Source organism: Dermacentor silvarum, chromosome 5 (genome assembly GCF_013339745.2).
Source record: "Dermacentor silvarum isolate Dsil-2018 chromosome 5, BIME_Dsil_1.4, whole genome shotgun sequence".
Lineage (NCBI taxonomy): Eukaryota > Metazoa > Arthropoda > Arachnida > Ixodida > Ixodidae > Dermacentor > Dermacentor silvarum.
This window is the reverse complement of record NC_051158.1, coordinates 129,694,329-129,718,334: the sequence shown is the minus strand read 5'-3', so window position 1 is coordinate 129,718,334 and position 24,006 is coordinate 129,694,329.

Genomic DNA, 24,006 nt, shown 5'->3' with positions numbered 1-24,006 from the left:
GTGGAGAACCAAGGTTGCTTTGCAATCCTTGTAGATATTTTTCAAGAGACTCACGAATGCCTCCTGCACTCCCTGATTACGCAGTGCCTCCATGACTGCTGGTATCTCTACTGAATCAAATGCTTTTTCATAATCTATGAAAGCCATATAGAGAGGTTGATTGTAATCTGCAGATTTCTCTATTACCTGAATAATGACATGAATATGATGCATCGTAGAATATTCCTTCCTGAAGCCCGCCTGTTCTCTTGGTTGACAAACTCAAGTGTTGCCCTGATTCTATTGGAAATTATCTAGGTGAATATTTTATACAACAGGGAAAGCAAGTTAATGGGTCTATAATCATTTGAAGTCATTCTGCAGTTAAGCTGGGGGATTTTGGTGTTGTATACCTTTTTTATAGTATAGTAATCTGACGGCCGTAAGTTTGAATCCTCCTCCTGTCCCGTAGATTTTCAGGCATGAAGTGGCGCCTGACACCGGCAAAAAACAAAAAAATTATATATATATATATATATATATATATATATTGCCGAGAGCTAGTGGAGCTATACTGTACGGTACTTTACGTGCCTGTGGGAACAACCAAGCTGAAGTAGACTGCAGAATAAGCAGTAACTAACCTGATACAGCGTTATTTTCAGAACTCGCGAAATACGAAATGAAAGTTCTAGTTTAACGGAAACTGATGCGAAGTATCCGAAAACAAGTCGCAGGCAAAACTACACTCAGGCTTTTTTTATGTTCCGCCGACATATCTCTGCTAAAAAAAAGAACCACTGACGCTATCTTTTCTGGAGCGTTCAGCTGTCAGGTTTTCCCGAAAGCAAACATAATAACTCAAAATTTAGCTGCCTCAACCACGATCAGAAGAGGCCAACACTGCCCTCCGCTTAACAGAACGTTCCTAAAACTCAAAGTTGTTCCAAAGTATCCTCAAAGAAATGAATAGTAATGAATGCAACTTACCAAAGGTGCCTCGAAAGAACAGCACTACTGAGAAACAAAACACTACTTGTCACAAACTCGCGCAGAAGCGTCGCTCATCAACTGGCGCAACTTGCGCTTTACCTTCCAAACCATATGCCGCTGATCAGCACAAAAGCAACAGCGGCCACTGACCATACAGTGTCGCGTTCTCGAAACTATGCCGTACCGTGAGACCACGGCGCTTTGGCGCCCATTAATCGGCGTGTCGATATCTCGAAACTATATGCCGCACCTTCCTTGAGACCATGACGTTTTTGACACCTTTAATCGGCGTGTCGCTATCTCAAAACTATGCCGTACCATGAGACCACGGCGTTTTGGCGCCCATTAATCGGCGTGTCGCTATCTAGAAACTGTATGCCGCACCTTCCTTGAGACCACGACATTTTTGACACCGTTAATCGGCGTGCCGCTATCTCGAAACTATAGGCCGCACCGTGAGACCACGACGTTTTTGGTGCCCGGTAATCGGCGTGGCGATGACTCAAAACTACGCCGATTCGTGACACTTTCAGAATATAATAACATAATATTCACTTGCACGAGTGGCATTTTTGACAAAAAAAATAACACCGTTCTATGTATAGATAACATTATAGATCCGATATACAACGTGTACTATACAAAAAAAAATATCGAACAGAACACTACACGTCTATGCATACAACACCAAAATCCTCCAACTTAACTGCGTGGCCCAAAATAAATTATAATTGAAATGTCATATAGTAGTTCTCTAAATCCGTTATTAACGCACGTAATAGTGCCACTGAGAGCCTAGTTGGTTTCACGGATGTACTATCAGACTCGCTCTCACTTTGCGCTCAAAACTCTTGCCTGCGACTTACGCATTAAAGAAACAAAAAAAATCACAGCATATCCACGAAGTGAATGATGATGAGTGGGCGAAGAACCGGGGGATTACTTGGGTAAACCACAGCTACGGACGAGAAATAAAGAGAGTGCGCGTCGGGAACGAGAGAGAAAATTACACCATCTTCCCGTAGGGGAACCCTGAGTAGTATGCGAAGCAGCCATGGGGTCGACTCAAGGTAGTTTTATCAGCTGTACAAACTTGGACATGCAGCAGCACCAGTAACACGCAGAACTGTTGTCGACGCCATCGGCGTTTTGCCCGCGTTCGCACCGGACGCGCGCAAAGTGTAACCGGAACCGGAAGTGGAACCGGAACGCCATCTAGTGAACACTTCATAAAACTACAGGTGGCTACATACTACATCGGAGGAAGGACAGACCCACGCCCTAAGGAGCTTCGCCCCTAAAACAAAAAACTTGCGCAAATTACGCGCTCAAGACAACAAGGAGCTTCGCGTTTATTTATAAGTACTTCGACGCACTAAATGAAACTGAAATGTTGCCGTCTTCTAAATACGCGGGCGAGACACGCACAGCCTTAGACATACCCTTACATAATACGACGAAGAGAAAAGAAATCTGTGGACTATACCATTACTAAAAGCGATCCGCGCAGCCCGTTTCTAAGGCGCGGTACTATCTACGTGCGGGTGGGAAGAACCATTCGGCGATTTCCAAAATCAGCTGAAGTCGACTGCAGAATAACCAGTATCTAGCCTGATACAGGGTTATTTTCAGAACTCGCGAAATCCGAAAAGAAAGTCTTAGTTTAACTTAAACTCACGCGAACTATCTAAGACAAGTCGCAGCCAAAACTACACTCAGGCTTTTTTATCATCCGCCTACATATCTCTGCAAAAAAGAACCACTGACGCTATCCCTTCTCGAGCGTTCAGTTGTCACGTTTTCCTGAAAGCAAACATCAAATTACCTCAAAATTTATCTGCCTCTGCCACGATCAGAACAGACCAACACTGCCCTCTGCCTAACAGAACGTTCCTAAAACTGAGAGATAAAACTGAGTAATGAGTAATAATGAATGCAACACCCTGTAGGGCCTCTTTCTTAGGTCTGAAATGCGGTGATGAAGTTTCTATCTAGTCGGACATCCAAATATATGCAGTCATCACTAGCATCGATTGAGTACTGTGGCATGCAAATCGAAGGTATAGGAACTAATGACCGTTGATGTAAAGTAAAAGCAATGAATTTAGTTTTAGCTGGATTATACTGTAACCTGTTCAATTTACACCAGTGTAATATGTTGAGAAGGTCAGCGCTAGGTTTATCTACTAGGCATAATTTTATCCAAGTTAAACATGGTAGTATATAGTCATCCTTTACAATTATAGCGCGTGATAAAATTAGGTATATCGTTAATATATGAATTAAAAGCAACCTTGTGGTACCCCTATATTAGTCGTTATTTGCTTTGCGTAAGTACTGGAAACATTGACCACTTGGTTTTTAATATAGGCCGATTTATTAATAAACTGGGTAATTCACCGTGTTTATTATTGAAAGCGTCGGCCAATGTTGCACTTTCAGATTGCGCTTTCGCATTGCGATAGCAATTACGTGGACACTCCAAGCGCATTTCTGCCGTGGTTGGGGTCGTAGACGTGCCTGTGAGGTTCCGTGTAAAGTCCACATACGGCAACATCGTCGCCGCGCCGTACGCTCTATCTGCGAGTGAACGAGGGTCAGCCAACGATTGAGGCTCAATCCCGCGCGCGTGGCGGAGAAAGGCGGCGCGACAGTGCGCTTCTTCTGTCGCGCGCGAGGTACCAGGGGGGGGGGGGGAGGGCAAGAAAGGGAGGGGGGAGGCGTTTTACTCCGGCAGCGGCCGTATCTTGATAGCGACTTGCGACGTGGACAAAGTGCGTGCCTGCGCGGGCCCACCTTCATGGTGCTCTACGATCTGGACAAAGTGCAACTAGTGCCGATAGCTTCGTATGCGCTGCGCTTTTGATGTTTTGTTAGCGTTGAAGGGAGGCGGCACGAAGGTCAATTCGCTCGCTGCTGCGGCCGCGCTTCCTGACTGGCAGTGGTTTGACCGCGAGTTTCCGCGGTCAACAAGCACGTATTACACCGTGCCTGTTAATTTAGTTAGTCGGCTAATGTTCACAAGTTCGTATGGTCGATAGAACTAGTGGCTTTATTTCGTATGGTTGTCAACTTATTTGCTATCGCAATCGGTGCTCCACCTTTCAGGCGAAACTACGACATTTTTTTTTTTTTTGGGGGGGGGGGGGGGGCAGGGGAGCAGTCACGCGGGACAAACCCGAGGAACAAGGCGAGAAACGGGATGATAAAGAGTGCACACAGATGACAACAGTGACGTCCACGCATAGCGCTCACAATTATTAGAGGAGACATACCGTGTGTTAGAATTAAATGTGCAGGCAAATTATGAGACATTCGGCATAATTGGAGGAGAAAGTAAATTGTTATGGCCGCTCTTTATCCACGTTTAAATGCGGTAGAAACTCCTCAAGCTTCGCGTTCACAATACGTGGGAAGAGCTCTCCGAGGCTAATAAAATCAGCCAACTAGAGCGGATCAAGCTCACAGCCACCGGACGTCAATTTTTGCGCTCTCTCAAATACAGTGAAAGCTACATTGCCGAAAAAGACGAGAAAGCAAGAATTCCACCCGCACTCCGTGAGTGTATCAGCGTTGAGCGCATACCGCGCAATATGCATACAACTTACCATAAGGAGCGTCGGCAAAGCAGAATCCGCGCACTCAACAAGAAATACGCGACAAACCCTAATACGAGGTACACCGATGCTGCCCGGTATATTAAACTAAACGCCTTGGCCCTAAGTGTCACGGATCACCAAGGCAAAGAACTCGCCGCTGTCACCATCCGGGAAAGAGCCGTCGAGACTGCAGAGGAAACGGCAATCGCTCTGGCGATAACAACTTGCCATGAAGTAGCCGTAATCCTCACTGATTTCCAAGCACCAGCTCACAACTATCAAAAAGGACGCATATCAGAAACCGCACTCAAAATACATCAAAATCATATCGCACGCGCCCCGCTCCCCGACACCCACATAAACTGGATTCCAGGCCATCAGAGCATGACAGGAAATGAGGCGGCACACGCTGCTGCCCGCGAACATACTCGCCGGGCTTTCCTGCCATCCCACACTAGGCCGGCCACCAACGTTTATGACATCCCCCTAAAGTACTCGGAGCTTCTGTAACACCACCGACTCAGCAGAAGAACGTACCCATCACCACACAAGAAGCTGAGCAAAGAGGAAGAAGTCATCCTCCGCCGCCTACAGACAAACGCCTATTTACACGGAATAATCATGCGCAGACTCCATCCTACGCAGTACTCGTACACATGCACCCACTGGGACGTCCCAGACACCCTGAAACGCATGGTCCAGGATTGCCCACTGCGTGACACATCCCCAGACCCCAGCTGACAAGCTCAAAAAGACGATACAAGACAAGAACAGCCCCCTAACACAGGTCACTTCAATACCACCACTGAAACATGGGAGGCGAAGCTTTCCTCTGACGACCTGGACGACCTGGACAACCAACGCAATCTTGTCGCCCGGGCCAAGGAGGCAGCTCAAGCCAGAGGGTTCCTGGAATAACGAATCCTCCCACCTAGGGTGAATCGGGTCCTGACTCGGATTACTGTTTCGGAAAATAAAAGTTTATTTCGCTCTCTCTGCCTTTTAATGACAATGGATGGGCAATGCTTGCGTGTTTGTGACTAACGGATGCCTCAAGCAGAGAGAACACATGATGATTTCATGAGTTAACGGTGAGCAGATGTTCCTAGGGCGCCGTTTCGAGACCGTGATAGAGTGAGGTATTTATACAGAATCAGTTGAGCTATAAAAAAGCACGATCTATGCGGTTCCCACGCAGAGTGAGAATCAGGGCTCGTAATCATGTAAAGTTGTTACGCTACAATTGTTCGAAAGAAAAAATTTGAGTAATCATGATTTGCTGAACATATCATTATCGAAGACGGCCGGCCTATAATAAGGAGCACTTACAAACAAAAAGCTCTGTGAATTCGGCGCCAGTTTAGGCGAAACTTTCAAGAGTGTTCGCGAGCAACGCCGTTGTCGCTTATAGGTAAATTTGCAAGTCCATCGCACGGTACCGTTAGACGCGTTTTCACCAAGAAATGCCTGGCTCAACGCAAGCGTATGGCGCGTCACCATCCCAGACACGAAACTAAAGTCTATCGAGCATATTGCGTACCAAGCCAAATTTATCCTCTACAAAAGTGATTATCAATCGGTGATTGAGTACTTGTCTGCACCTATAAGTAAAAAGATGTGCTTCCACTGCTCTTCCATTACTGCGAGCCAATTCTGCTTATCTTTGCGCTTGCGGGCAAATGCGCTCTTGCCTTATACGAAGCCACACGTCCTGTGTGTCCACGGTTGTCTGATACGCGTTTGTGGACGCCATGTGGACCACACTCCTAGTTCCTCATCGTCCCCCGACTCGATGGGATAGTGCGCCCACGACAAAGCCGCGACAGCATTGTGGCGCCTTCTATGAGTTCCTGACTGCACTCTGTTTCAAACCTAGAAGGTAACGCTACGACAGTGGCGTAGCCAAGGGGGGGGGGGGGGGTTTCAACCCCCCCCCCCCCCGAAATTTTTTGCAACCCCCCCCCTAACCCACCCTTTGCTCTCGTCGCTTCGCGCTGACATATTTCCAGAAACCGGTGCTACTTTCACACTTTCATTCCTGGGCGCTTCCGTTTGGGTTGGTAATTTACAGCGAATCATGTCTGCATATGGAAAAAAAACTGTCACGGCGTTTGTCAAGGCCTTGACACTCTGTGAGGTTTTGGGCGCGAATGTGGCGGCTGCATTCTGAAACAACAAATGCGCAACAAATGCGCAGCAAATGAAGCAACAAATGCGGCAGCCGCATTTTAGATGAAGGCGAAAATGCTCGAGGCCCCTTTACTTAGATTTAGGTGCACGTTAAAGTCCTCAGGTGGTCGAAATTTCCGGTATACATTTCCGCCGCTTCCCTTCAGGTACCGGTTAGGCCGCGTTCGCGTAGGAACTTGGTCTCGAAGCTGGCGGAAGCGGCAAAATCTTGCAAAAATCCGCCCGCCTAGGCGGCAAAACAGGCAGAAAAACAGGCGGCGAGCCAAACTGGTCTCGGACCGATTTTTTCGCCATGGCGAAGCGGAAACGTGGCGGAAAGTCGTTCTGCTCGACCGGAAGCTACACTAGCATGTAAACTTCCGGTTGTAACATTGAACATGGCACCAAAAGTGTAGGCTGCAATGCTGATCGACGCGATCAAGAACCACCCCTTGCTCTACGACAACAGAAGTACTAAAACGTACTGTCAGCAATACTCGCGATAGTAATCAACGTCGCGCGACAGGAGGTGCGGCAACGAAGGCTTGGCGTGACCCAACTTCTAACACTTTAGCAAAGCCAAGCAAACCCACCACCTCCGTTTCCGAGGTGTCCGCGTCTTCCGTTTATTCATTGTCCATTTATAGAAAACAAGTAGGTAGAAGTATAAAAGCCATTTCTTCTTCCACTTCCATGGCAGACAGTAGTTAGGCAGATTCCTCGTTGGCGCTCCATAATTCTCCTCGCACGTGTACGGTATGTTGCAGAAGTCGCGGGGTGCTTTTCTCGTCGCGACGATAGATTGAGAGCGTAGGTCTCACGTAGGACGCGCTGGCTTTGGCGAGCCCCAACACAAGGGCCAGCCCGGGTTTTAGCTGTGGTGTTCCCGTTGCCCCTTTGGTGTCCTGGAGGCGCCGAGAATACGAAATGATGAAATGTTATTACAACTTGTAAATAAGAGCTATTAAAGAAATATTATCACGCCTAGGCACCAACCTGTGACTCGGCGCTATACAGCGCCCGTGTGAGGAGAATTACGGTACGCCAACGAGGAATTTACCGAAGGTCGCAGATGACACGCGAAGTTGCGTAAAATGATCACTTTTGATGACGGTACGTGGGTCAATGAATGAACATACCGCTCGAAATAATGCGATAATGAGCGCCACCACGCCGACAAACGTACGCAGACTAGATGGATGTGGACGAAAGCGGCAGCGGCGGCCGCAGTGGTAGCAAAACAAATGTGAACTTGGCCATGCGCGGAAAAGATTTTCCGGCCGCTTTGGCCTTTCCGGCCGCTTTGGCCTCTCCACCCGCTTGCCGCTTCCAAGTGTGAACGTAGCCATAGTCTGCAGCGCAAAACGCCTCTCGTTTGCGATGGCGCCCCTACGGAAGACTGTTAGGTATACTGTTGTGTTGCTGAATCCAAAACCAGCAATTACGAAAGGGTGGTAGTTGCTGTTGTGTTGTGGAATCCCAAAACAGCAATGTACACACGCAAGGGTTGATGCCAGCAGTGAAATTCCACTGACTCGCAACAGAATGCATGAAACAGACAGCCGACAAGCATGGATTACTGCTGTGCGCAGTACAGCGTAAGTAAACTCTTGTTGCAGGCGCTGACAGTTCTCGTCGGAATTCACGCGTCCTGAGAAATTGATTATGTGCACTATGCACTGAACAAGACCGGAGTTCATTCCTGCATCACTAGTACACCAATCAGTCGAGATTCTGTGACGTACAAGGCCGCTTCCTGCTTGCACCGGCCTAAGTGAAGCAGAAATGACTCGCACGCACTACTTAGAATGCGTACACATGCCATAACTATGCAGTGCGGTGAAATATTCTGTACAATTCTGAATCTGTTGACGTAAAGGCAAATGACGGCTGCACGCTCGCACACAGCGGAAGACACAGCGGCCCATGCACTTGCCGCAGGAAATGCAAGGCGACGAAAGCTTCGTAAAAAAAAAAGCATTACTCGTTTTTGCGCGTATTTATGTTTTCTAGCGCAAGGACGCAGCGAACAAGCTATTGGAGTAGGTATAGCCTGGTAACACGTGCATTTTCACATGTATAGCCGTCCTTGACCTGTGAAACGCACTTCGCCACGACGAGGACGACGCCATCTACGCTTAACGGAGAATAAGAATTAATGATGTCTTCTCCGATTAGGCGGGTCGTCTCAGTGATGCGTTTTCGAAGACTGGTCCATTCAATGGCGCGATGAGAGACGGTTGCTCCAAACGCCCACTGTACCTGTCGTGCTTACTGTATTTTACTGAGCTTACATTACTTTTTACTTAATTTCTTCACAAGCACACACACACGCGAGAGGGGGGGGGGGGGGGGGTCCCATGTCTTTGATATCCATGCATAGAGTCTGCTTAAACTACCGATATTTATTACCGATCACGTCACGTAGAGGAAAACAGACGCTTGCCCCCCCCCCCCCCGGTGGGGCCGATGAACCCCCCCCGAAAAAAATTTCTGGCTACGCCCCTGCGCTACGAAGCCTTGAGCAGACGTTTGTCACTGCTCACATCGACGGAGAAAGATAGTTATGTTGGTCAGCGCTAAGTAGAAATAGGACGTATTAATACATGAAAAGGCGTCGGTGACCTGAACCTATTTACCGCCAAGCAAGCGCAGAGGCACGTTTCTGCGATATATCACTGCGGAGTATCACGCAGCGCACTATATGCGCTCTCAACCAAAATATAGTACGTCGCCTAGACTGGAAAAGCACACATGTGAACAATTGATTTGTATTTGTATTGAGTTTGAGCGCACAAGAAACAGTGGCAGTATTGAATTCTATGTACCGTACAATGCATCGCAGATAAAAAACCACTGCCCTGCGAAAAGGCCCGGAGTGAGACCTCTGTGACCTCACTATACTCCGTTTCATACATCAGGTGCAACGCTGTGGAGGCTAGAGATACCTTTTGCAGTGGCTGCGTTCGCTCTTAGAAGTAGTTCGGTATTTGTGAAACAATTTTTGAAATAATGTTCTTTATATACGGTCAGTTGTGAACGAAAAAATGAATTTACCCTTAGAAACAAACAAACCATGTAGTCATACGGCTCATACGGCATACGGCTCACGAGATTGTACTCACATGTGAGCTCGTGCGAGCATAAGACGCTGGCGCGAAGAGAAACATAGATGGAACGCGCGGAGTGATACATTTTGATGATCGCAATTCTTGTGTAGCGCACACAGCGTTGCATCTGATGTATGAAACGGAGTATACATGCGTGGGTGCAGCGTACCTGCTATGTATAGTGGTACTGGGGTAGTCGTGCAATAGGTATTCTGCGTTAGACGGCAAGACGAGAGTCTACAGTGAGAACACCTGGAGTGGGAAGAATAAGCAACGAAACCTTCGCTCTAAATGTTGTTTGAAAAGCTGCCTGAGGCGATAATTTGACGATAATGACGTAATTTGATATAATTTGACGTATTTGTGTCGTAAGACCGGCGCGCTTTCAGGGTTCTGGCGCAAACGAAATGTTTACCGTGGTAATAAAGTATACACGGTGACGAGTTGGAACATCACATTGACTTGAACCTGACAGTGTAATGAGTTAATAGCCTAAAAGAGTCAAACGACGAAGTTCGTATCCTAAAGTAATTTATGATGTCCCTTCGAGTGCTACAACTGTAGAAATACTACACAAAAAGTACCAAGGAAGGAGCTTTAGATGTCAGCACGAGACGTGAGTTCATGTCCGGAGAACTTGGCCATACTATCGACTCTTCTGCACTATGACGAAAAGCGTGATTAACGCCAGCAGTAAATGAAAAATCCGCCGTATTGTTATGTAAAGAGCGCTGACAGAGAACTATAGGTACATCAAAAGATGGCACCTGTATAAGATGATTCCTCATTCGAGGATAAATTTGTCGACCGAGGGTTCGATAGCCACTCCATTGCAATAGTCAAGAGCAAGCCAAAATATTTCGAGGATCATGGCCATATATAGCGTCGCGTAGCCTACTAGGCAGATATTTTCCACGTACCTCTTTAGAGCTTCGCGTTCTACAATGTTAAAGAATAATGCAAGTCTTTGGGCAGCAACGCGGCAAGGGGATTCATGTTTGGTCAGCGTATGTGGAGCGTAACCCAGTATCCCCATGGCCATCTTTGCCTTGCAGGTTAGGAGATGACAGACATATAACTTGTCTAGTGCAACCAGATAAACGAAAATTGCGATTTCAAACTCGCGCGTTTCCAGTGAGAAGACCTTTCTGCACAAAGCTGAAAAGTGGCGTCAAGTAAATTCCACGCGTAACCCGTGCTCTATTTTCTTCACTGCAGGTGTTGCTGAATATGCTGGAGCTTGGTCTAGACCCACAAGAGTCCCTGGCGCGGCCTCGCTTTCTGCTCGGCTCTCCTATAAGAACCCACCCTAAGTGAGAACACAGGCACATATCTTGCTTTTTTCGGCAATGCAATTGACATTTCCCTTTGATGAAGTTGCGTTATATATAATTGCACTTTTATCTTCTGCTGCCTTCTCCGGTGTATAAGAAACACGAATAAAATGTCCCAGTCTCGCTGGAAAGGCGGAGCATCGATTGCGATAGCAAACTAGTGGACAGCTGTACAAGTAAGGATAGTTCCCACTCCGTGTAGCCTTGCGGCCCGGCGGTCGCTCAGGCAGGGCGGATTAAAACGCTCCACTTCCCTCCGGAGCGTTGCGCGCGACTGGAAGACAGCGCGCTTCCTTCCCGCTTCCCGCCCTTGCGTACGCGTGACTGAGCCACGAGAGCGGCCGAACATTTACACCAGCGGCAAAGTAAAATGCACTTGCTCCAGACAATATTACATATCTTTTGATAGCTTTTGGATAGTCAATACGTATTGGAAAAGCAATACGAACTTTGTGAATATCAGTGTGCAAGAAATTCGCGTTTGCGCCTCCACTCATCGGGTAAAACGCCCAGTCCACTTGTGTTTACCTGAATAACGGACACGCTAAAACGCTATAATAACACCTGTGAATCGTTCTTTTTTTTCATCTGGTTAACTGTTTTTCGTCTGGTTAAAGACACCTGTGAACAACTACACTGACTTCAGCGCGTTCAGGAAAATAGAAAGCAAGGATTTAGAATTCTAGCCATTCTTTGAAAACCTAGCCTTAGATGTGGGAATTTTACCAGAGTGAGGAATTTGAGAGCGTAACAATTCATAAGCAATTCAAACAATGAGAAACTGACAACATAGAGAAAATTTTGTAGTTCTGGAAACGTCATTCATTGGCTTTGGAAGTTCGCTGAGAGAGCGGATATACTTTGCATCAATAAATACCAAAAATTGAGGTTTTCATGTAAGCAGTTGTTGGGAGAACTGTAACTTTATTAGAATGCTCCATACTATATTTTTCACTTTTGCAGTAACTCGCTGCGATGGATGTTCATGCGGAATGCGCTTAGCATAAAGCGGGCTACGCGTTGTTCAGCATTTCCAGGACCACTGTCTTTAGCTAAGACAGGTGGCCAAAGGGTGCCGTTATGTCAATGCTCCTAGTGTTCCGCAATAGATGACCAGTTTCCACCGCCTGTGCCAGGTGGCAGCTGTGGCAGTTAAGGCTTAGTCCGCCCTTTGTGTTAGTATATGCAGTCGCGGAGGTTAAACTTAAGTTTAATGTCTGGACCATTTGAAAAAGGTATTTATATTTTAGTGTGATAGTTCGGAGAAACTGTATGCCGAGCGGTTAAACTGAAATTTCATGTCTGGACCATTTGAGAAAGGGATTTATATTTTAGTCTGACAGTTCGGAGAAACTGTATGCCGAGCGTAATCTGTCGTAGGCAGAAAGAAACTCCGCGGAGCGATGACATCACCTCGCGTTGCTTTGTAACCGCCGGCTCCGGTGCGCGCTCGCTTCACCCGACACAGACACAGCTCCGCCGCGCTCCCGCAAGCTGCGCGCAAAGCGCGTGCGCCGTGACGTCATTCCGGCGCGTCTGCGCTCAACGTCCGTACGTGTGCATAGCTTTCCCCCCCACTTCCCTTACGACTTTGCCAACAGCGCCATCACGGCCAATCGTGCATGCGCTCCTTCGTCCGGTATGAAAGCCGGTGCGCGGCGGCAGTGCCCCAGGCGTAGACATGGGGAGACCAAGGATGGTTCGCACTGGTGAGGAAGAAGCCGCTTACCAAGAATCGCGGCGCACTGCTAAACTAGACTGCCAGCGTCGACGCCGATTGGACCCAGTACGGTTAGCCGAAGAATCCGCTGCAAAACGAAGACTGCGAGCCGGAGACCCCGAGTACGTCCAGCGAGAGAATGATAGAAAACGGGAGAGAAAGCGTCGGCTCCGATAAGATCCGGACGTGAGAGAAGTCGAGCTAGACGAGCTTGCCGAAGACTTGCCTGGCCCGCGGAGCGGGTACAACGTGGACGACGAGAGGGGCGACTGTGGAGACGATTTCTACAACTAGCTTGTATATATTACAGTGTGACTGTGGCTTCCACACGACTGTTGGATTACTGTGACGGTGCGACTTGGTATTATGCCTCACATCGCTTTGAATCACTACGTAGAACTTCGCATTAATTTGTAAAACTAACCATCACTTTGTGAAGCTTACCATCACTTCGCATTACTTCGTATAACTTAGCGTCAGTTGGCATTACTTCGTATAACAGCATCACTTCGTATTGCCATGACTAGCTGGGAACCGTTCAGCTCCGCTGTGTTTAAACCTTGGGCCACTAATGCAAGCTACCCCGAATTTTTTTCTTAATTATACTAGACCGCCAGCGCGGATTCACGTGCTCAGCATGATTGCAGACGTGTTTACTCTTTGTGTCGATGGTTTACGTCATGTTGCCCTTGTAAATTACCTATATTTCGCGTTGTTTTGTACCCACGCAATATGATTCAGTAGATAGTCGCTTAAATAAACTGACTGTAAAAGCATGATCCCCATTTAGTTCTTGTGCAAGCATAGAGCTTCCTTCTTGCAAAAAATACTAGTGGAATACCACGCAAACTTTTCGGGCGTTCCAGTTTAGTATCTCTATACTAAAACGCTATTGTTTATGCGTGCAATATGTAATCCAATTTATACTTTATCGTTGCTGTCCGTATTAGCTGCATATATCAGATACCCTTTGCAGATTGCTGAGTAGCAGGGATGGCCAGTTCCAAAACACGTGACTACAAAGACTAATTCTTGGAAGCACAAGCTGATGTATTAAAAAACACAGTAAGCGCTTCCCACAGCTCAGAATGTCATATGTGAACTTGAGCAGTGTTGGCGAGTTGTATAACTCTAGTGCACAGTCGGAACCACCGTTAAGTGACATTGCACAGCAGCCTTACCGATCACCCCAGACGGCTTCGCTTTCAGCACATTTCGCATATTTTATTTTCTTTACAAGTTCAATATTCTAAGAGTTGGTGGCACGCAGTGGAGGTGATCACTTGATTGGTCAGGCGCGAGTCTTAAGGCGCCACTTTGTTTAGATAACGTGCACCATCTAGGCGTCTGCTGCCATCGCCTTCCGCTCGCGATGTTTTTTTAAAGCTTTGTAGACTACAACAGAAGGATCGTAAAGCACATCTTTGTATAGCACGTGTGGAAAGGTGGCGTCCGAACACATCTGCCCATAGCTAAAATACAGTAAAACAGAGTACTTAATGTGTAATCAAGCAGTTTATTTTGGAGCTCTTCAGCAAAGCCATGTTTAAAATCTCAACAGTATAAAAATATTTATTTTGCATGTAAGTGCAATACCATACAAAGCTATACAGCTATACAAAGTAACGATTGTAGATTTGTCGGTTGTATAAACTTGTAAACATAGCCATATTAAATTAATGAACAAGTATGGTGTGAGGCGCGCACAAGCAAATATGAACACATCACACTTGTTGAATGCGGCAACTCGCTTGCAAAACGCTGGAGTGAGAAAGCGTGGCCGGTGCAGCGAACGAATTGATCTTCGTGCTGCGTCTCACATCAACGTGAACTAAGCCGCGAAAACGCAGCGCATGGCGGACTATGTCCCCAACGCAGATGGCTTTCAAGATGCAGCAGCCCGGGTGGGAGTGCGTGGCCGCCCGGGACGCCCGTTGTCGAACGGCCCCACCCCTCCCTAACCTCCGCCGCAACAAACTGCGACAACTTTTTTAAAAAAGTTGTCGCAGTTTCACCTGAAAGGCGAAGCATCAATTGCGATAGCAAATTTGTAGAGAGCTATACGGAGTAATGATATTAGCTTTATCAGCTGTATAAACTTGGACATGCAGCAGCACCGGCAACACGCATAACTGTTGTCGACGCCATCGGCGTTTTGCCCGCGTTCGCACAAAATTCGTGCGGGGTTGGTGACTGTTGCCGGAGCCTCTGATATAAATAGGCACTTGGTGCCGCAGCTAAACGTCCCCTCCCTTCCCTCCCCCCCCCCCCCCCCCCACGGCCTTTCGTGCGTCAGAAGAAGGCGCGTTTGCTCTACATATATTGTGATTGTAAAGGAGGAAAGAGACGCCTACTTCTTCAGCCCTTAAGGAAGCACGGCACAGAACGCGCGTTTGTTCTCCGCCTTGCGTTCATTCCCCGTGAAAGCGCGCGTCCCTCGCGCCCTTTCACTCGCACATACAGCGTTCGGCGGCGCGCGGCGATGATTTCATCTCCATTGACGTCATACGGAACCTCACGGTGACGGCGACGGCGACGCCGACGGCAGAAATCTGCTTTGAAGTGTCCATATAATTGCTATCGCAATAATATTTACACGGTCTCCTTTTGAGACGAAACCCCATAATGGGCCAGTACCAGGCCATGGGGATTCTGGTTTCAGAAAAGCCAGTGGGACCCTGGAGGCAGTGTTATACCAACCTAGAACCTTTGCATGCGTGGCGGATGCACAAAAAGTTCGCCACTGCAGTGGCTCGTGTATGGCCACCTTTCCTATTCAACCACCGTGGTCAGCCCACTTGCTGTGCCACAGAAAGCGGGAGCTGCGTGCTCCTTATCCATGTGTACACCTTTAAGAAGTGAATAGTGCGCTATCTTGTTCGTTAGCTAATTTGGCCTTTAAAAATCTGTGTTGATCCCATCTCTATTTGACAGTGACGCAATGTGTGATAAAGCAACATATAGGTGCCAATGACGACGTATTGCTATGAACATCCGACGTTAGAGCAAGAATGATACCATGCACTATAATTTCGTATAACGCAACAAGCTGTAGCAGAATGAAAACTTCTTATACATTTTGCAAGAACAAATTGGTGAATTCTACTCGCGGATAACTTTGTGTGCCAATGAAGCTAAAGCTACGGGGGTCTTGCTTCTGCTCATGTTACCAGGTCAAATGGTCCGGCAGCGTTTGGCAGCGCCTTTGGTTTCTCGGGATAGACGCTCGGTGAATCGACGCTGCTTCCACATGCGACGGTATCGCGTTTGCCCAGACGAGGAATATTAAAGCGGCGTAATAAGTTCACTTCAACAGTCACTGGTATGTTTGTCTTATTTAGCTGTTGTATACAAGGTCTTTATGTTTCCTCTTCCCCAGCTTTAACTAACGGGGCAGCAAATGTGAGACATTTTTCAGAAACGCCCTCGTTCGTGCGCACTTTGCCTCCGTAGCTTTTCCTTCATTGCCACAGAAGGTTGCCCTGCAAGTATATTAGAATATTTACAGAGACAGAAAACAACTTCTCGTCTTCCTACATATACAGGGAAGATAAGTGGGTGATTCAGGCGTGATTCAGCTCAAGCTGAGTTTGCCTAGTCCAGTTAAAGCGTTCCAGAAATACGATAAGGTGAAACCGCATTGCCACGACTGGCCAAATTTACGATGTACTGAAATACCGTGACACTCTTTAATCATTTATTCTAAATTTGTACACGCACAAAAAGGTGTCCAGCTCAAAAAGGGTGAAAGGCAATTTTACGCAGGATGCCCTGTTATAATGTGCTCAAAATATAGTTGTGGCTTTCTTGAAATAAATTGGCTTTGTGGGCGGAAGTATGTCACTCTCAATTTTTCAGAGAGAACATCGAGTGCCGGAAAATTCGCGTAAACCATGGTTTCAATTTCTACTACGACGACTCAGTATTTGTACGCCCATATACCGTGATAATTGTACGGGAAAATAGAGTATGTTAGTTCATGATTGTGCATATTCCAAAACAAGGAAGAAGTCAGACCTATAATTTGTACCTAATTATACTGATGACTCGTAACCATAGGTAAACATGCAGAATATATTTTTATGATTGTCTATTTTTTACTGTTTCCGACACCGCACTAACACTAATATTTATAGGTGATGAATAATAATTACTAATATTGTGCAATTTTTCAAACTTATGTATTCCCTCTAAAACGCAGTGATCCTCTTCTGGTGGAAGCTACATATCCAAAGGACGTGCTGCAGGCGCTCAGGAATCGGGGCCATAGCATAAAGGACAAATACGTAGACCCCCGAACACATGGAGCAGGGCACGCCAACATAATGGCCAAGGCGTCGCTATGGTGTGCCAAGGAAGATGACAGAAATACCGTCGGAGGCGAGCATTATGCCGATGGCGGTCCCACCTGGTGCGGTGTCGAACCTCGCATCAACGGTTCGGCCTTAGGGCGTTGAAAGGACTTGTAGTGGGACCCATTTGTGCAAACATTGCCGTTGCCACTTTGTATTACTGAGGTGTATGACTGAATTTACTCAATACCGCACCTTATGGCAAGTATTCCTGTTATAAAAATAGCGCTCCTCTTCAATTTGGGTTATTTGAAACACTGCGACTTTGGCTACCATAACATTCGCCACATGGAGGGCGCCGTGGCGTCGCTATAAATGTTACTTGAGACGTGAAGGCATAAAATACACCGTCTCAGATCTACAACGTTGGATAGAATTGAGTCAATGAAATCTTCAAGTCATTCACATACGCGACGATAATTTTTCTACCACCTGGTTACATTACGTTTTCTTTGAGCTGATGCACCAAAAGCACCACTTTCCCATTATATCTAGTTTCAAGACAAAGGGGACCGTAAAATATGACGATTTAGTCAACGCGATAAGGACACTTACAGTTAACTCATAGAAAAAGTAGTTGTTTGAAGGTAACCTTGAAATTCAGATTCAAATTTATTTTCTAAAGAGGAGGAGCTGGGACAAAAAGTATTCATGAGCTTGACAGGGGACCCGACGGCTTTAGTATGGCAGCTGTGCAGCACATAATCAAAAAAAAAACATCAAGCCTCAAAATGCATACATAATAAATAAAAATATAGAATAATATAAACAAAGAAGTACATATACATATTCATATATATACAGGATGCCCAGCTATAATTCACCAATGTATTAAAGCAGTGTGCTGGGGGGCTGTAACCAATTAAGTGGTGTTAAGAATTATGCGGCCTAGTCTGCAATATTTCTTTGGAAAGTCAATTAATTGGTATAAAATACATGCCTCATTTTCAAATATTGGCTTCAGCAAGAAGCTGCCAATGTGAAAGTCGTAGATCACATTTCAGAATGGCCGACAGAAGTGTTTGCAACTGTGTACCATTGATGAAGCTTGTTGTAGTTGCCCTTAAAGACAGCCCCTCGAAATACAAAATGAACCGCGTGATAGCGCCACTATTTCAGCGCCCCCAGATACCCAAACTGATATTAACCTCTTTCTTATCAATTTGGGTAAATGGGCATACGCAACTGGGCGTGAGCCGCTCTTCATTGAACCTCTTTAGCGTCAACTTGGGCCACTGTGTATGTGCCGGAAGTTGAGTCGCACCTTCTTAAACCTGCTTCATGCCAACTTGGAACTCTGGGTGTGTGTCACTGGATATGTGGCACTCTGCAATGAGTGCCTTTATGGCTACTTGGTTCGCTAGCTATGTGTAATTGGGTTTGTGCTGCTATTCCATAAACCTCTTCGATGCAAACTAGGTTCACTGGTTCTGTGTCATTGGGTATGTGCCAGTCTTCAATGAAAAGAAATGAAATTTCTCCTGTGGTGGGCATAGTCCAATACTAACATATATTCAGGCAATTCTACCGGAATATATATTCACATAGCCGCCACGCGGGGACATTGCTGCGCCATATAGCGTTTCCAACCATCCCCGATTTAGCGGATCAGTGCCTACTTTCGAGTAAATGTCTCGTGTTCTGGCTTGACCGAGTCAGGATGGCCAATTGTTGTGACGTTGCCTTTTTTTCTTATAGATAACAGGCAATAGACCAGATTTCATTTTTATAATGCCTGACACCTCTCTTGCGCATTCTTCATTTTTTGTGTGTTGTTAGTTGTCATAAACATACAGGCAATCTTGCTATTGTCGCAGTTCTAGCTTTTTATAGGCCCTAATCATTCACAGAACCTTTATCGGTAGTGGTAGCCTTCTTAGTCAATCAACTGCACTGCACCTTTGTTATAGTAAATCGCGACACGGTACGACTAAAGAAACCTCGTGCCTTCAACCCGATAATTCGGATGGCCCACTCGCATATCACCCCCAAATTTTGATTGACCCACTTCAGAATTGAAGTTGGCCTGCCCCAAAATTTTTGTTACCCTACCCCGAATTTCAAGTTGGCCCACACCCATATCATCTTCAAATTCAGGTTGGGCCATCCTCACATCAACCCCATTTAGAGCGACATAAAGCGAACAGACAATGAAGCCAAGAAAATCATCGAGGAAATTAAGTGTGGCTGAAATTGGAATGCAGAAAATAATGAAGAAAAGGGAAATGAAAGTGAACGGAAAGATAACTTGTCGCCGGCGGGATCCGAACCCGCAAGCTCTGCATTAAGCGCGCGTTGTACTACCAATTGAGCTACAGCGACGGCCATCATTTCGTCCACTAACTTTGGTATATCTTCAATGCATACCATGCGTCACGCAATGCATTCCCGGCCGTCACCATTGCTAGGCCACGGGTGCAGCGCACGGCAGAATAGGCTGCCGTACGCGAAAATAAGCGCGAGCGCTATCCTTCCCGTAAGGCCGATCCCGTGTATCGGGAACGGCATGCAGTCCGTGAAAGTGTGAGTATGTGCATGTAATCAATGGCTACATGATCTGAAGTAAATGCTATGCAACTTAACTAAATGTGTCTTCATTCAACGTTCAAACAATTAAATCCTAAACAAGCTATCAAATCACATATGCATCGCACCGGGTCGCTCTCGGATTCTTGAGTTCATTGGATTTTTTTAGATCGGCCCACAGCATATCACCCCCAAATTTACGTTAACCGACTGCCAAATTAAAGTAGGCCCACCCCAAATTTCATGTTGACCCACCCCCAATTCAGGTTGTCCCACCCCCATGTCATCTTCAATTTCAAGTTGGGTCACCGCCATATTTAGGTTGGCCCACCTCCATGTCACCCCCATATTTTGGTTGGCTGACTCCCAAATTCAAATTAGCCTGCCTCCAAATTTAGGTTAGCCCACCCCAACTGTCAGGTTGACCCACCCCCAAGTTCAGGTTGGCTTAACCTCATAACATCTTCAAATTCAGGTGGGGCCACCACCATATTTTAGTTGAGCTACCCCCATGTCCCCCCAAATTTTGGTTAACCCACTCCTAAATTCAAGTTGGCCCACTGTGATGTTGGTGCATGAGACAAAGTGCGATGAACTGTTATGTGAAAAGAGGACAACATAGAGATGAGCAGACTGGAAGATTGCGCGTGTAAGTTCTTGCTTTAAATCTGGAGACAAGCACATAGCTAACATCATCATCAGCTTATATTTTATGTCCACTGCAGGACGAAGGCCTCTCCCTGCGATCTGCAATTACCCCTGTCTTGCGCTAGCGTATTCTAACTTGCACCTGCAAATTTCCTAACTTCATCATCCCATCTGGTTTTCTGCCGACCTCGTCTGCGCTTCCCTTCTCTTGGTATCCATTCTGTAACCCTAATGGTCCACCGGTTATCCATACTACGCATTACATGACCTGCCCAGCTCCATTTTTCCTTTTAATGTCAACTAGAATATCGGTCATTTCCGTTAGTTCTCTGATCCACACCGCTCTCTTCCTGTCTTTTCACGTTAGGTCTAACAATTTTCGTTCCATCGCTCTTTGTGCGGTCCTTAACTTGTTCTCGAGCTTCTTTGTTAACCTCCAAGTTTCTGCCCCATATGTTAGCACTGGTAGAATGCAATGACTGTACACTTTTCTTTTCAACGACAGTGGTAAGCTCCCAGTCAGGATTTGGTAATGCCTGCCGTATGCACTCCAACCCAATTTTATTCTTCTGTAAATTCCTTTCTCGTGATCAGGGTCCCCTGTGAGTAATTGACCTAGATAAACGTACTCCTTTACAGAATTCTTGTTCTCTTGCCAGGCTATTGAACATTATCTTTGTTTTCTGCATATTCATCTTCAACCCAACTCTTACACTTTCTCGATTAAGGCCCTCAATCATTTGTTCTAATTCGTCTCGATTGTTCCTGAATAGGACAGTGTCATCTGCAAACCGAAGGTTGCTGAGATATTCGCCGTTGATCCTCACTCCTAAGCCTTCCCAGTCTAAGAGCTTGAATACTTCTTCTAAGCATGCAGTGAATAACATTGGAGAGATTGTGTCTCCTTGCCTGACCCCTTTCTTGATAGGTATCTTTCTACTTTTCTTGTGGAGAACCAAGGTAGCTGTGGAATCCTTGTAGATGTTTGCTAAGGTATTCACGTACGCCTCCTATACTCCTTCATTATGCAATGCCTCTATGACTGCTGGTATCTCTACTGAATCAAATGCCTTTTCATAATCTATGAAAGCCATGTAGAGAGGTTGATTGTACTCTGCAGATTTCTCGATTACCTGATTTATGACATGGATATGATCCATCGTAGAGTATCCCTTCCTGAAGCCAGCGTGTTCTCTTGGTTGGCTGAAGTTAAGTGTTGTCCTGATTCTATTGGAAATTATATTCGTCAATATTTTATACAATACTAAAAGCAAGCTAAAGTGTCTATAATTCTTCAGTTCCTTAACGTCTCCCTTGTTATGAATTAGTATAATTTTGGCGTTCTTCCAGCTCTCTGGTAAACATGAAGTTGTGAGGCATTGCGTATAAAGGGCCGCAAGCTTTTCAAGCATGATATCTCCTCCATCTTTGATTAAATCTACTGTTATTCCATTTTCTCCAGCAGCTTTTGCCCTGGTCATGTCTTTCAAGGTCCTTCTAACTTCAGTGCTAGTTATAGAAGGAGCCTCTGTATCCGGTTCATCACTATTTTGAATGAAAGTAGCTTGGCTGTTTTGGGCATTGTACAGGTCAGTATAGAATTCTTCCGCTGCGTTTACTATGTCATCGAAATTGCTGATGATATTACCATGCTTATCTTTCAGTGCATACATCTTGCCTTGTCCTATGCCAAGCTTTCTTCTTACTGATTTAATGCTGCGTCCATATTTTACGGCTCCCTCAATCTTTCCCACGTTATAATTTCTAATATCCCGTACTTTTTTCTTGTTGATTAGTTTTGACAGTTCAGCGAATACTATCTGATCTCTTGAGTTGGACATTTTCATGTTCTGTCGTTTCTTTATTAGGTCCTTTGTTTCTTGGGAGAGCTTACCTACTGGTTGCCTTGCTGCCCTACCTCCCACTTCAATTGCTGCTTCTGAGATCAACCTAGTTAAGGTTTCATTCATTACCTCTATGTTGTCTTTATCTTCCTTTTCTAAAGCTGCATATTTGTCTGCAAGCACCAGCCTGAAGTGGTCTGCTTTTACCCTTACTGCCTCTAGGTTGGCCTGTTTCCTCTTGAATAATTTCACTCTCCCTCTCTTCAAATTGAGAGACATCCTAGACCTCACTAACCCATGGTCACTGCACTTGACCTTACCTAACACTTCTACATCCTGCACTATGCTTCGATCGGCAGAGAGTATGAAATCTATTTCATTCCTTGTTTCTTCATTAGGGCTTTTCCAGGTCCACTTCCTGTTGCTGCGCTTCCTGAAGAAGGTATTCATTATTCAGAGCCTATTCCTTTCCGCGAATTCTACTAACATCTCTCCTCTTGCATTCTTAGAACCGATGCCGTAGTTGCCAATGGCTTGCTCACCAACCTGCTTTTCCCCCCCTTTTGCATTGAAGTCGCCCATGACTAAAGTATACTGAGTTTGCACCTTTCTCATTGCTAGTTCAACATCTCCATAAAACTGTTCTATTTCTTCATCATCGTGACTAGAGGTTGGGGCATAGGCTTGTACTACCTTCATTTTGTACCTCCTATTCAGCTTTATTACGACGACTGCTACCCTCTCATTAATGCTCTAGAATTCATCAATGTTGCCCCCTATGTTGTTATGCACTAGAAATCCTACCCCGGATTCTTTCTTATCTGGAAGACCTCTGTAGCAGAGGACGTGGCCGTTAGTCAGCACTGTGTAAGCCTCACCAGTTCTTCTAACCGCACTAAGACCAATAATATCCCAGGAAATGCCTGATAATTCTTCAAATAGTCCTGCTAAGCTAGCCTCACTCGAAAGGGTGCGCGTGTTGAACGTTCCCAGGTTCAGTTTCCATTGGCCGCCTGTCTTGACCCAGAGATTCTTAGCACCCTCTGCCGCGTAGCAGGTCTGACCGCCGCCTTGGTCAGGTGCTCCGCAGCCACTGGGAACTGAGGGCCATGGGTTAATTGTCAGAGTCATGAGGGAGGTAGTGGCCGAATACTGCACCAGAGAGGCCAATTCCTGTTCTGGTGAGGGAGTGACTTTGATGAAGCTTAGTGGGCCTTCCTAGTTTGGTTGCACCTGAACTAGTATAGACCCACTAGCTCTCGGCGATACATTTTTTTCTTGCCGGTGTCAGGCACCACTCCATGCCTGAAAATGTGGTGGACTGGAGTAGAATTCGAACCTACGAGCTCCAGATTTGAAGCCGGGTATTCTACCTCTGCTCCACGCCACCACAATTACCGTCCCATTTCTCTTACATCTATTTGCTGCAAACTAGAACATATATACAGTCACATAATGTCTGGAGTAATCATATAGAATAGAATCACTAGCAAGGCATTCAGAAAGCTTAGCATTCTAAAACTTTGCCTACACCTTGCTAATTCAGACATTAAACTTCAGGTAAATAATTCGCTAATTAAACAGTTATTAGAGTACGCTTCTAACATATGGCATCCTCGAAAAGCTTACCTTACCAACATGCTGGAATCAATTCAATGTAAAGGCGCTAGACTCATCTCGTCCTTGTATTCTCGTTATCACAGTGTCATCCACAAAAAGAACAATTGGGAGT